This window comes from Bombina bombina, chromosome 2 (assembly GCF_027579735.1).
Source record: "Bombina bombina isolate aBomBom1 chromosome 2, aBomBom1.pri, whole genome shotgun sequence".
Taxonomy (NCBI): Eukaryota; Metazoa; Chordata; class Amphibia; order Anura; family Bombinatoridae; genus Bombina; species Bombina bombina.
Window position 1 is genome coordinate 277,255,172 of NC_069500.1, and position 14,183 is coordinate 277,269,354.

The following is a 14,183-nucleotide window of genomic DNA, read 5'->3' on the forward strand; positions in this document are numbered from 1 at the left end:
TCAACACTAATGAGTATAATCTGAAATTCCCCAAAAAATCCAATAAAGACTAAATAGAATTTTTGGACATTATCCTATCTAGCGAAGGCGACAAAGAAGTTACTTCCCTATATAGGAAGGAAACAGACTTGAACAGTTACCTTCATGCCACGAGTGGTCATCAAAGGAACTGGATTAAGAACATACCCTATTGCCAGTTCCAGAGGGTACGAAGGAACTGTTTGAGTCTGGAAATTATTAAAAGAGAGTCAGAACTTTTAAAAACTAAATTCCAAGCTAAAGGATATCCTGATAGAATAATTGAAGACGGTTATGATAAAGCAAAAAATCTGAGTAGAACAACTTTATTAAATAGCAAAAGAGATACCATTAAGCGAGAAAGAAAAAAAACATATTCCTAACCAAATACAAAAAAGAATTATTGAAAATAAAAAGGGCAATTAACAAACATTGGCATGTCCTACTACAGGATCCTGTGTTAGGTAGAACTCTGGATAACAAACCATCTATAGTTTTTAGGAAAAACAAAAACCTAAATGATATTTTAGCACCTAGTAAATTAAGGTGCAATAAAGATACTAACTGGTTGAATAAATCCACTTATGTTTTTTTTTAGATGTAATAGAAATGGTTGCAATACCTGTCCTATCATTGATAAATATAACAAGCAAATAAAATCTTACATGAATTGCCATTCTAAAAATGTTGTATATGTCTTGGATTGTTCCTGCAAACGTCAATATGTGGGTAGAACAAAGAGGAGTATTAAAAGAAGGATTATGGAGCACATAAAAAATATTGAGAGGGGAGATCTGTCTTATGAGGTAACTGACCACTTCAAAATGATCCCTCCTGTCTGCGTTTCAAAGCAATAGAACAGACAGTATTGGATGTAAGAAGGGGAGATAGAATGTTGTTTCTCAGACAAAGGGAGACATTCTGGCTTAATTCCTTACAGACACTTGAACTCTTGGGAATGAACAGGGAAGTTGATAGCCAAGCATTTTTTTATCTAAAGTACTTCGATAAATTAGATTCATGTGTCTATTTATTAATTCGGCTGTTTTTCTGTAAAAAAGTGCTGGTTCTGAAAGTACCCAAATGTTTTGCAATAAAATGTTGTTGGATCCAGAAATGTTTGAATGTGTCTGTATGGAAAACAATTACATTTGTGTGTATTTGTCTAAATTAGGCAAGGATCCGGCAGGATCCGGCTGTTTTTCTGTAAAAAAAAAATTCTGCTGGTTCTGAAAGGACCGAAATGTTTTGCAGTAAAATGTTGTTGGATACAGAAGTGTCTGGATGTGTTTGTGTGGAAAACACTTAAATTTGCGTGTATCTGTCTAAATTAGGCATGGATCCGGCAGGATCCGGATGTTTTTCTGTAAAAAAAAAGTGCTGGTTCTGAAAGGACCGAAATGTTTTGCAGTAAAATGTTGTTAGATACAGAAGTTTCTGGATGTGTTTGTGTGGAAAACACTTACATTTGTGTATATCTGTCTAAATTAGGCATGGATCCGGCAGGATCTGGCTGTTTTTCTGTAAGAAAGTGCTGGTTCTGAAATGACCCAAATGTTTTGCAATAAAATGTTGTTGGATCCAGGAGTGTCTGGATGTGTTTGTATGGAAAACAATTAAATTTGTGTGTGTTTGTCTAAATTAGGCAAGGATCCGGCAGGATCCGGCTTTTTTTCCTGTAAAAAAGTGCTGGTTCTGAAAGTACCCAAATGTTTTTGAGTAAAATGTTGTTGGATCCAGAAGTGTCTGTATGTGTTTGTGTGGGAAACCTATACATGTGTGTGTATTTGTCTAAATTAGGCATGGATCCGGCAGGATCTGGCTGTTTTTCTGTAAAAAAGTACTGGTTCTGAAGGGACCCAAATGTTTTGCAGTAAAATGTTGTTGGATCCAGAAGTGTCTGGATGTGTTTGTATGGAAAACAATTAAATTTGTGTGTATTTGTCTAAATTAGGCATGCATCCATCAAGATCCGGCTTTTACCCACACCCCAAAAGGATAAGACTTTTTATTTTATTTTGATTTGTTTATTACCTTGAATATCTTAACCCTCACTGGGTTTATATAATCTCATATTCATTCCATCTATGACAATTATTAACACTTATTAATCAGTGATTTTATATATATATATATATATATATATATATATATATATATATAAATATATATGCTAACAGAGTAACATACTGGTCACTGGAAGTTCAACATGGCACCTCATGGCAAAGAGCTCTCTGAGGATCTGAAAAAAAGAATTGTTGCTCTAAATAAAGATGGCCTAGGCTAAGAAGATTGCTAAAACCCTGAAACCGAGCTGCAGCATGGTGGGCAAGAACATACAGCAGTTTCACAGGACAGGTTCCACTCAGAACAGGCCTCACCATGGTCGACCAAAGAAGTTGAGGGCACGTGCTCAGCGTAATATCCAAAGGTTGTCTTTGGGTTCCTTTGAGTTAAAACAGCACCGGCTTCTATTTCGGAGCATTAACCTCTAATGTGAACTGCAGTTTAGGGTCAGGATGGCATAGCACAGGAGCAGTACAAAAGGCCTTTTTCAGAAGAGAAAAGGCATCTACAGCTACTAGAGGCCAATTTTTACAGTCTCTGTTTCGTTTAGTCAGCTCAGTGAGTGGAGCAAAGATTCTGGAGAAGTTCTTTATAAACTTGCGATAATAGTTGGAAAACCCCAAAAATCTCTGTAGTTCTTTTAATGTGGTGGGTTGAGGCAATACCAAAACTGCGGATAGCTTAGTAGGATCCATGGCAAAACCTTCCTTTGAGATAATATATCCAAGGAACTGAATCCGGGCTTGATCGAATTCACACTTCTCCAACTTGGCTACCAGAGAATAGTTTCTAAAACGAAGGAGAACCTTTTTCACATGCTTATGATGCTTCTCCAGGGTAAGGGAGAATATGAGGATGTCATCCAAATAGACAATGACAGTACGATTAAGGAGGTTACGGAAGACGTCATTGATGAAAGCTTGAAAGACAGCAGGGGCATTGCACAGCCCAAAAGGCATTACTAAATATTTATAGTGCCTTGATCTCGTTTTGAAGGCTGTTTTCCATTAATATACCGGGAAGATCCGAATGAGATTGTATGCCCCACGAAGATCTAGTTTCATAAAGTAACAAGCATTTTGGAGCGAATCATACAATTCAGTTATCAAGGGAATAGGGTAACGGTTCTTGATAGTGATGTTGTTTAGGGCTCTGTAGTCGATGCAGGGTCTCAAACCACCATCCTTTTTACTAACAACAAAAGAAACCAGCCCCAGCAGGAGAGGAGGAAGGGTGAATAAAGCCTTTAGCTAAGTTTTCTTGGATGTATTCCTCCATGGCATTAGTCTCAGCCTTAGACAGCGAATAAGTCCTTCCTTTAGAAAGTGGAGCTCCAGAGAAGAGATCAGTTTTGCAGTGGTAAGGACGGTGAGGTGGTAGCACATCAGCTGCTTTCTTTTCGAACACATCCATAAATTCTGCATATACCGAGGGAAGGGTAGAAGAAGTCTGAAGGTCGGCTATAGGGGTATGATACAACAGTGTAACCTTAGCCAGGCAGGAGTGAAAATTGGATTTGCCCCAGGAGGACAACTGTCCCTCAGTCCAATCGAATTGTGGATTGTGTTTGAACAGCCAAGGAAGACCAAGAATAACTGGTTGTGCAGGGGAATGAATAACATCAAATTGCAATTGTTCAGAATAAAGGACTCCCACAGTCGTAGTCAGGGGTGCAGATTCAAAATGGACCAGGCCAGATCCAAGGTAAGTGCCATCCAGAGTGGTTATTTTGAGACACTGTTTTTTTTTTAAGAGGCAAACCTGCATGAATTATGAAACAGTGATCTAGGAAATTTCCTGCTGCCCCAGAATCAACAAGGGCTTGTGCGTGGACAGAGTTCTGGAGGAAAGTAAGAGTAATGGGTACCAGAAGAGTGGGAATTGGTAGGGGCCATGCTTAGAGCTACCCCTTTTTTATCCTCTAAGCGTTGGCTTTTCCCAGCAGTATATCAGTTCTTGAGTTGGTGTGCATTAGAGCCATAATAAAAGCATAGTCTCAAACTCCTTCTTCTCTATCTTTCAGCTTCAGAGGACTGAAGGGAAGAGAGATCCATAGGTTCCTCCTCAGAAGCAACTGGAGGTGTAGGAGGACAGTCTAGTGGTTAGACGGGTAGGAGGACGAGAAGGCAGGATCCTGCGAGTTCTCTCTCCTTCAGCTTGTCGCTCCTGAAAGCGAGAATCCAGAATGATGCAAAGCTCTATAAATTCATCCAGGGTAGATGGAATATCATGATAAGTGAGCTTATCCTTGATGCATTTATGTATACCCCTCCGGAAGGCTACCCTGAGAGCACTGCAATCTCAACTTGTCTCATGTGCCAAGGTGCAAAACTCAATGGCATATTGTGCCACAAATCTATTACTCTGGCAGAGATCCAAGAGAGAGTATTCTGCAGCAGAAGTGTGACCAGAGGTCCTAAACATGGAAGAAATAAGGTTATCAGCATCATTGAGGAGCTAGGGCCTTATCCTTCTATAAGGAAATAATAAAGGTGACCTTTGACTGATGGGACTGGAAGGAGGGTCATTGCGGAAATGTAGTCTGCACTGGTTGAGAAATCCCCTACAGTCAGAAGTTCCATCATATTTGTCAGGCAAAGGGATCTGGGGTATGCTGCCAGAAGCAGGGGAGGAGGTTGCAGTACTAGCAGCAGGGGCAGGCTGTGTGGCAACAGGAGCAGTGTATTTCTCTGCAACAAGTGAGGAGAGCATAGCGGTAATAATCTCTAATTTAGAATCAAGACTTTGTCTGTGTGTGGTATGGGTTCCCAGCATTTGTCCCTGAAGAGAGATTGCTCTTGCAACTTCATTTGGGTCCCTGGCCCAAGTATAATGTAATGCTCGTGGGATATTTCCATATCAGACCAAACTTGGCTAGTAGTCTTCTTATCCTGTTGTCAAGTGGAAGGATAAGAAAATATCCCAGAACAAAAGAACAGATAAGTAAATGAGGTGAGCAGTACTCACAGCTGAGAGGGCAATCCTTCATGGCACAACAAGGGATAACTAGAGAGTAGTGAGTCAAGCTGTAATAACCTACTGTATGTAGTGTGTACACCTAAGTAATGTAGAGTAATTACCACCATCAGCGTTAAACATACAATTGAGTTAGCAGAAATATTTAGTATGTGTCACGGAGGTAACCAAGATGTAACATTTACAGGTTACCTCTATGACTTGCTCTAGCCGTAACTTATCGGGCACAGAATACAGGAATTAACTACACAGTGTATTTCTCTGCAACAAGTGAGGAGAGCATAGCGGTAATAATCTCTAATTTAGAATCAAGACTTTGCCGGTGTGTGGTATGGGTTCCCAGCATTTGTCCCTGAAGAGAGATTGCTCTTGCAACTTCATTTGGGTCCCTGGCCCAAGTATAATGTAATGCTCATGGGATATTTCCATATCAGACCAAACTTGGCTAGTAGTCTTCTTATCCTGTTGTCAAGTGGAAGGATAAGAAAATATCCCAGAACAAAAGAACAGATAAGTAAATGAGGTGAGCAGCACTCACAGCTGAGAGGGCAATCCTTCACGGCACAACAAGGGATAACTAGAGAGTAGTGAGTCAAGCTGTAATAACCTACTGTATGTAGTGTGTACACCTAAGTAATGTAGAGTAATTACCACCATCAGCATTAAACATACAATTGAGTTAGCAGAAATATTTAGTATGTGTCACAGAGGTAACCAAGATGTAACATTTACAGGTTACCTCTATGACTTGCTCTAGCCGTAACTTATCGGGCACAGAATACAGGAATTAACTACACAGTGTATTTCTCTGCAACAAGTGAGGAGAGCATAGCGGTAATAATCTCTAATTTAGAATCAAGACTTTGCCGGTGTGTGGTATGGGTTCCCAGCATTTGTCCCTGAAGAGAGATTGCTCTTGCAACTTCATTTGGGTCCCTGGCCCAAGTATAATGTAATGCTCGTGGGATATTTCCATATCAGACCAAACTTGGCTAGTAGTCTTCTTATCCTGTTGTCAAGTGGAAGGATAAGAAAATATCCCAGAACAAAAGAACAGATAAGTAAATTAGGTGAGCAGCACTCACAGCTGAGAGGGCAATCCTTCACGGCACAACAAGGGATAACTAGAGAGTAGTCAGTCAAGCTGTAATAACCTACTGTATGTAGTGTGTACACCTAAGTAATGTAGAGTAATTACCACCATCAGCGTTAAACATACAATTGAGTTAGCAGAAATATTTAGTATGTGTCACGGAGGTAACCAAGATGTAACATTTACAGGTTACCTCTATGACTTGCTCTAGCCGTAACTTATCGGGCACAGAATACAGGAATTAACTACACAAATGACAGTTAAGGCAAGCGTTACCTTTGTGCAGTTGGTACAGATGCAAGAGACCCGGAGCTGGTTAGAAGAGCAGCTGTAATGGCGGCAAGCCGATTCTGGGCACTCAGGAGACAGCTACACGGCCGTAGCTGATGACGTCGGCGGAGCTGTGTGTGAACAGACTGGTGAGAAGTTTGGGTAAGGCTTGAGGCCGTAATTCAGCAGTGAATACAAGCAAGGTAAGGATGCTCTCTGAGATAGAACAATTCAACATAGGAGCCAGCTGCATAAGCAGTAATCTTCAATTAGCCAGCATTGAGAGCAAGCAGGAGGTGGCTTTTATAGGAAGTGGGCGTAGATTTAAAGAAACAGTTCACAAGGTACTGATAAGAACTTACAGTCCTCACATAGCCCCCACAAGGAAACCACTGTGAGGTTTCAAGGCCTAGGTCTATCCGGGTTACGTCTATGGAAGAGAGAAACCAACCTCGGAGCAGAAATGTTGGACGCAGGTTCCCAGGTGTCGTCTTCATGGCCATAACCCATCCAATGTACAAGGTAATAAAGTTTTCTGTAACATATATGGGAGTCAAGAATACTATGTACCTCGTATTCGACATCAGGATCTATAACAAGAATATCCTCCTAGATGTTTGGAGTGGATGTAGAAGAGGTACAGGGTTTAAACAATGAGATGTGAAATGTAGAATGAATTTTGAAATTCGAGGGCAATTTCAGAGTAACCGTGACGGGATTGGAGATGGAAATGATGGGGAATGGTCCTATAAACAATTTTCCCAGTTTTCTACACGAATAGTGCAGTTTCATGTTCTTCGTGGATAGCCATACCAATTGACCAACGTTATATTCCAGCCTTTTTCTGTGACGAAGATTGTAGTATTTTCGTTGTGTAGATTGAGCATCTGTTATATTCTCCCTTACTGAAGAGAAGGTCTGGGAAATGTCATTAATGAGATCATTCACTTGTGGACAAGACGAATCGAACTTAGGGAGAAGATGAAAATGGGGGATGTAAACCATAGTTTACAAAAACGGACTGTAACCAGTAGAAGAACTTACATTATTATTATAGGTGAACTCTGCTAAAGGCAAGTACGAGGCCCAAGAGTCCTGTTGTTGTGAACAGTAGCATCTCAGATATTGCTCTACCCATTGGTTTACACGTTCTGTCTGACCATTCGTCTGTGGGTGAAAAGAGGAACTGAGCCTTTGGTCCATATGTAGAGCACGACAGAGGTTTCTCCAAAACTTAGATGTAAACTGGGTTCCTCTGTCACTTATCACAGATTTAGGAATTCCATTTAGACATACGACTTTAAATAAGTCACATGTTTGCTTTGAAGTGGGTAGAGCTGTGGTAGGGATGAAATGTGCCATCTTCATGAAAAGGTCTGTGACCACAAAAATTGTGGTATGGGTCTGAGATTCAGGGAGATCTACTATGAAATCAATAGAAACCATTTCCCATGGAACATGTGGTACCTGGAGAGATTGGAGTAACCCCATTGGATGTTGCCTAGAGTGTTTTGAAGTCGCACATATATTACATTGGGACAGGAATATCTTCAGGGATTTGAGCATAGAAGGCCACCAAAAGGAACATTTAAGTAAGTCTAAAGTTTTGTTGGTTCCCATATGACCAGCAAGAGGAGAATCATGTACAATTTTAAAAACCGATTGTCTGAGAGTAGGTGGTATGTACAGCTTCCCATTCTTGTAGTATATTCTGTCAGTATACTGGTGTAATTCTTTAGTAGGTTTGGTGCTATCTGCGGATTGAGCTTCTTTGATTTGTGGTGTTAAACCAGTAAGTACTCATATGATGCAGTGTTTTAGAACAACAGTAGAAGGGGAGTTGTTGGAAGTTATTCTGTAGCCCTTTCTAAAAAGGGCATCCCCCTTACCGTTCTTTGTACCAGGTCTGTAAGTAATGGTATAATGGAACCTTGAAAAGTAAAGACTCCAAAGGAGCTGTCGGGAAGAGAGCGTTCTATTGGATTGCAGATATTGTAAGTTTTTTTTGGTCTTTATAAATGATGATGAGATGCAAAGCTCCTTCCAGGAGGTGCTGCCAATGGTCCAATGAACACTTAATCACCAGCAACTCTTTTTCCCCTACTAGGTAATTTAGTTCTGCGGGTTGCATGAGTCTGGAAAAATAGGCAACCGGATGTAAAGGTTCCTTGAAAGATCTTTTTTGAGATAAAAATGCTCCAATGGCGTATTCTGAGACATCAACTTTCAGTATAAATTGGTTATTCATATCAGGGAATTGTAGAATTGGAGCTGATGAAAATGTACCTTTTAAAAGGTCAAATACAGATTGTGCCTGGGCCGTCCATTTGAAAGCAGAGTTTAACTTGGTAAGATCTGACAGAGGTTTAGTTGTAGCAGTGAACCCGGGAATAAACTTCCTATAAAATTTGAAAATCCTAGGAAGCGTTAAACATCTTTCTTTGAAGAGGGAATAGGCCAGTTCAAGATGGCACGTACCTTGTTGTCTTCCATACTTATTCCTTGTGATGTTATATGATAACCTAAAATGGTGATGTCTTTGGTATCGAAGATACATTTTTCTAATTTGGCATAAAGCTTATGTTCCCTTAACCTAGCAAGAACGGTCTTAACGTGTATCTTATGTTGTTCAAGATTTTGAGAATAGATCAAAATATCATCTAGATACACCACAAGGTACACATCCAAAATATCCCTGAAAATGTCATTGATCAAACATTGAAATGTCGCTGGAGCATTACAGAGACCAAATGGCATTACAGTATATTCAAAGAGACCATGGGGCCCATTTATCAAGCTCCGAATGGAGTTTGTGGGCCCTTGTTTCTGGCGAGTCTTCAGACTCGCCAGAAACACCAGTTATGAAGCAGCGGTCTATAGACCGCTGCTCCATAACCCTGTCCGCCTGCTCTGATGAGGCGTACAGGAATGACCGGAAATCAACTTGATCGAGTACGATCGGGTTGATTGACACATCCCTGCTGATTGGCCACGAGTCAGCAGGGGGCGGAGTTGCAATGTTAAATGCGGAGAGCGTATTGCTCTCCGCATTCAGTGAGGTCTTGCGGGCCTGATTCGCACTGTCAGATCAGGTCCGCAAGACTTTAATAAATAGGCCCCATTATCTGGTCCTAAATGCAGTAAGCCATTCATCTCTAATTCTTATAAGATTATAGGCGCCTCTAAGATAACATCACCCACTGTAACTATCTCTCTGCCTTTAGTATCAGTGTATGACTATACAGCTAACATATAGGGGCCTAGTTATCAAGCCGTCAACCTCAAATACGCTGGAATTCCGCAGCGTATTTGTGGCGAGGCTGATTCGCCTTAGTTATCAAAGGCTCGAGACCGGCAAAAGTAGAATTTTGTGACGTAAACTTCGATCCGCCAGACTCAGTCCGACACAGATCGATTCTTACGTCACTCCAGATGTTCCGCACACAAGTGCGGCACAATCTCACTACTTTTGCTAGTTATCAAAAAACTAGCAGGTATGCTCGGCACTTTTACGGCCCAGCGTACCTGGTTTTCAAAGCGCCAGCCTGGAGGCGGCGGATCCCATAGGAATCAATGGGAGTCTGACCATAGCGAAAGTACAAGTTCGCTGCTGACAGACATCCCATTGATTCCTATGGGAGCTGTCTACACCTAACACCCTAACATGTACCCCGAGTCTAAACACCGCTAATCTGACCCCCCCTACACCGCCGCAACTACATAAAGTTATTACCCCCTAAATCGCCGCTCCCGGAGCCCACCGCAAGCTACTCTATACATATTAACCCCTAAACCGCCGCTCCCGGAGCCCACCGCAACTATAATAAATGTATTAACCCCTAAACCGCCGCTCCCTGAACCCGCCGCAACCTATATTAAATGTATTAACCCCTATCCTGCCCCCCCTACACCGTCGCCACCTATAATAAATTTATTAACCCCTAATCTGCCCCCCCTACAACGTCGCCACCTATAATAAATTTATTAACCCCTATCCTGCCCCCCACTACGCCGCCGCCACTGTAAGTCTAACCCTAACCCTAACGCCCCCCTAACTTAAATATTAATTAAATAAATCTAAATAAATTAACTCTTATTAACTAAATGAATCCTATTTAAAACTAAATACTTACCTTTAAAATAAATCCTAATATAGCTACAATATAAATAATAATTATATTCTAGCTATCTTAGGATTTATATTTATTTTACAGGTAACTTACAATTTATTTTAACCATGTACAATAACTATTAAATAGTTATTAACTATTTAATAGCTTATCTAGCTAAAATAAAGAGAAATGTACCTGTGAAATAAATCCTAACCTAAGTTACAATTACACCTAACACTACACTATACTTTAATAAATTATTCCTATTTAAGAATAAATACTTACCTGTAAAATAAACCCTAAGATAGCTACAATATAATTAATAATTATATTATAGCTATCTTAGGATTTATATTTATTTTACAGGTAACTTTGTATTTATTTTAGCTAGTTAGAATAGTTATCTATTAACTATTTAATAACTACCTAGCTAAAAGAAATACAAAATTACCTGTAAAATAAATCCTAACCTAAGTTACAATTAAACCTAATACTACACTATCATTAAATTAACTAAATAAACTACCTACAAATAACTACAATTAAATACAATTACATAAACTAACTAAAGTACAAAAAATAAAAAAAGCTAAGTTACAAAAAATAAAAAATTAAGTTACAAACATGTTAAAAATATGACAACAATTTTAAGCTACTTACACCTAATCTAAGCCCCCTAATAAAATAACAAACCCCCCCAAAATAAAAAAAATCCCTACCCTATTCTAAATTAAATAAATTTCAAAGCTCTTTTACCTTACCAGCCCTTAAAAGGGCCATTTGTGGGGGCATGCCCCAAAAAGTTCAGCTCTTTTGCCTGTAAAAGAAAAATACAACCCCCCCAACATTAAAACCCACCACCCACATACCCCTAATCTAACCCAAACCCCCCTTACAAAAACCTAACACTAATCCCCTGAAGATCATCCTACCTTGAGTCGTCTTCACTCAGCCGAGCCACCGATGGAACTGAAGAGGACATCCGGAGCGGAAGAAGTTAATCCTCCAAGCGGCGCTGAAGAAATCTTCCATCCGATGAAGTCATCATCCAGGCGGCGCTGAAGAAGTCTTCGATCCGGCCGATGTCATCTTCAAAGAGGCGCTGAAGAGGTCTTCTATCCGGGCGAAGTCATCTTCCAAGCCGGGTCTTGAATCTTCCTTCCGCCGACGCGGAACCACCTTCTTCACCGACGGACTACGACGAATGACGGCTCCTTTAAGGGACGTCATCCAAGATGGCGTCCCCTCAATTCCGATTGGCTGATAGGATTCTATCAGCCAATCGGAATTAAGGTAGGAAAAATCTGATTGGCTGATGGAATCAGCCAATCAGATTCAAGTTCAATCCGATTGGCTGATCCAATCAGCCAATCAGATTGAGCTCGCATTCTATTGGCTGATCGGAACAGCCAATAGAATGTGAGCTCAATCTGATTGGCTGATTCCATCAGCCAATCAGATTTTTCCTACCTTAATTCCGATTGGCTGATAGAATCCTATCAGCCAATCGGAATTGAGGGGCTGCTTCCGGCGCGTTTCCTGCTCACAGGGAGCACTTCATCAGGGAGCAGGAAACGCGTCGGAAGCAGCCTTTTTTCTCCCTGTGTGTATGGGTAACTACCATGGATTGTGCTTGTATATATTTTAAAGGATGAAATAAAGTCTTATTTTTTACGAAAAATCAATTTTTTGTGCTGCCTGCATCTCTTCAATACCCCCCTTTGAATGAATTTAAGTATCAATGTAACCCCACTCTATACCCTCATCCACCATAGATTTAATCTGTTCTTGTATAACTTGGGTTGGATTTCTATGTATAAGGGAAAAAGTCAGGAGGTCTTCCAACTGGCATAAAATTTAATTAATATAGTCTTCCTTTAAGAGGACTACTGTACTACCACCCTTATCAGCTTTTCTAATGACTAAGTTATTGTTATTCTTGAGTTCATCAAGTGCTACTCGCTGAGACTTTGTGAGGTTCTGATTAGACCTATTTTCCATGTTATGTAGCTTAGTATGTTCACTTTCTACACTTCTATGAAACATCTCTAATACAGTCCCCCTACTCTGCAATGGATACAAGTTAGATTTATTTGCCATTGTGTATGTCAATGATATAGTATTGGGGACTACAGGGGAATTAGAAAAATCTAATGTGTTATTTTCTTCCCACAAAGTTTCAAGATCATATAGACTACATGCCTCATCAAATTCTAATTCAAATATAGTATTTACATTAGGTTGGTAGTCATCTGGTGCACTTGATCGATCACCTTTATCATTATGGGTATTAAAGAAATGTCTCACCAAAGTTAAATTTCGTACCAAACCATTAACATCAATAAGCATTTTAAATAGGTTGAATTTACAAGATGGTACAAAGCCTAAACCTAAATTAAGAACAGAATATTGTATATCTGTACGTTCAACGCCTGATGTGTTGATAACATTACCCACTGTAACTATCTCTCTGCGTTTAGTATCAGTGTTTGACTATACAGCTAACATATAGTATAGTCATATGACTACATTTTGTATTTGATATTGTCCATATTTTATACCCTAGTCACATAGACGTCTATCTATTTGGGGTCATTTAGGCTACATTGCCTAGAATTGTTACCATGTTGTAAAGATTTAATCACTTGTTGGTTATAGTAATCATTTATATTGATAGACTACACTTTCAGTATGTTTCTCCCTATAGGTCATTAGTCATGACATATTTATACACAGATCGATATTACTGTATGCCTTAGGATTAAGTTAACAAAGTAGAAGTGAGAGTATGCGCTATATAGCTTAAAAGGCAATATACTGAATGGTGTATCATAAAGGTATATTTAATACATATAATAAAAAGTGCATTAAAACATTAATTAAAACAATAATTTAGCGCATGGATCCATGACTAATTACATAAAAACATAAAAATGAGAGGCTTGAGGTAAGCCAAATGCTGTGTTAGTAAGAGAGTGAAATACACATTGGTTAGGCAAGGACTATACCAATAAATAATACATTAAAGCATAACACATTATAAACAATAAAATAGATAGCAACTAGCAGCAAAAAGGGCTGTGGAGTGATCAAAAATCAATGTGACCAAAAATGGGTGTATACGAGTCCAGATAAAATTCTCCAAACAAAAAGTCAAATGTAGTGATTCCTCCTAGGGTGTCGTGGAGATGTGCTTGGTGTTGTAAATACGTGCGTCAATGAATAAAAAAATAAAAATAAAAATATCAAAATCTGAGGCAGAAAAGGGCTCTTCTCTTGATTATGCTCACAGGAGCAAAGAGACTCATCCCTAGGCTATGGAAATCCTCGGGGATACCATCTATCTCTGACTGGCGAAGGGCGGTAGAGGAGTTACTCGTGCTGGAAAAGCTACATTACTCAATGAGCAATCAATTATCCTTCTACGACACAATGCTGTCCATGTGGAAATAAATTAGTCGTATTACTCTTGGCTGGCTGACTCTGGTTATATCCCTCCCCCTCCTCCCCCCTTTTTTTTTTTTTTCCCCCATTCTCCCTTCCCTCCTCCTCTCCCTTCTCTTCCTACTCCTCCTTTCTAAACTAGCTTTTCCTCTTTACCCGGTGTACATTTCTCAATGTTGATGAATATTTAATGTTAAACATAT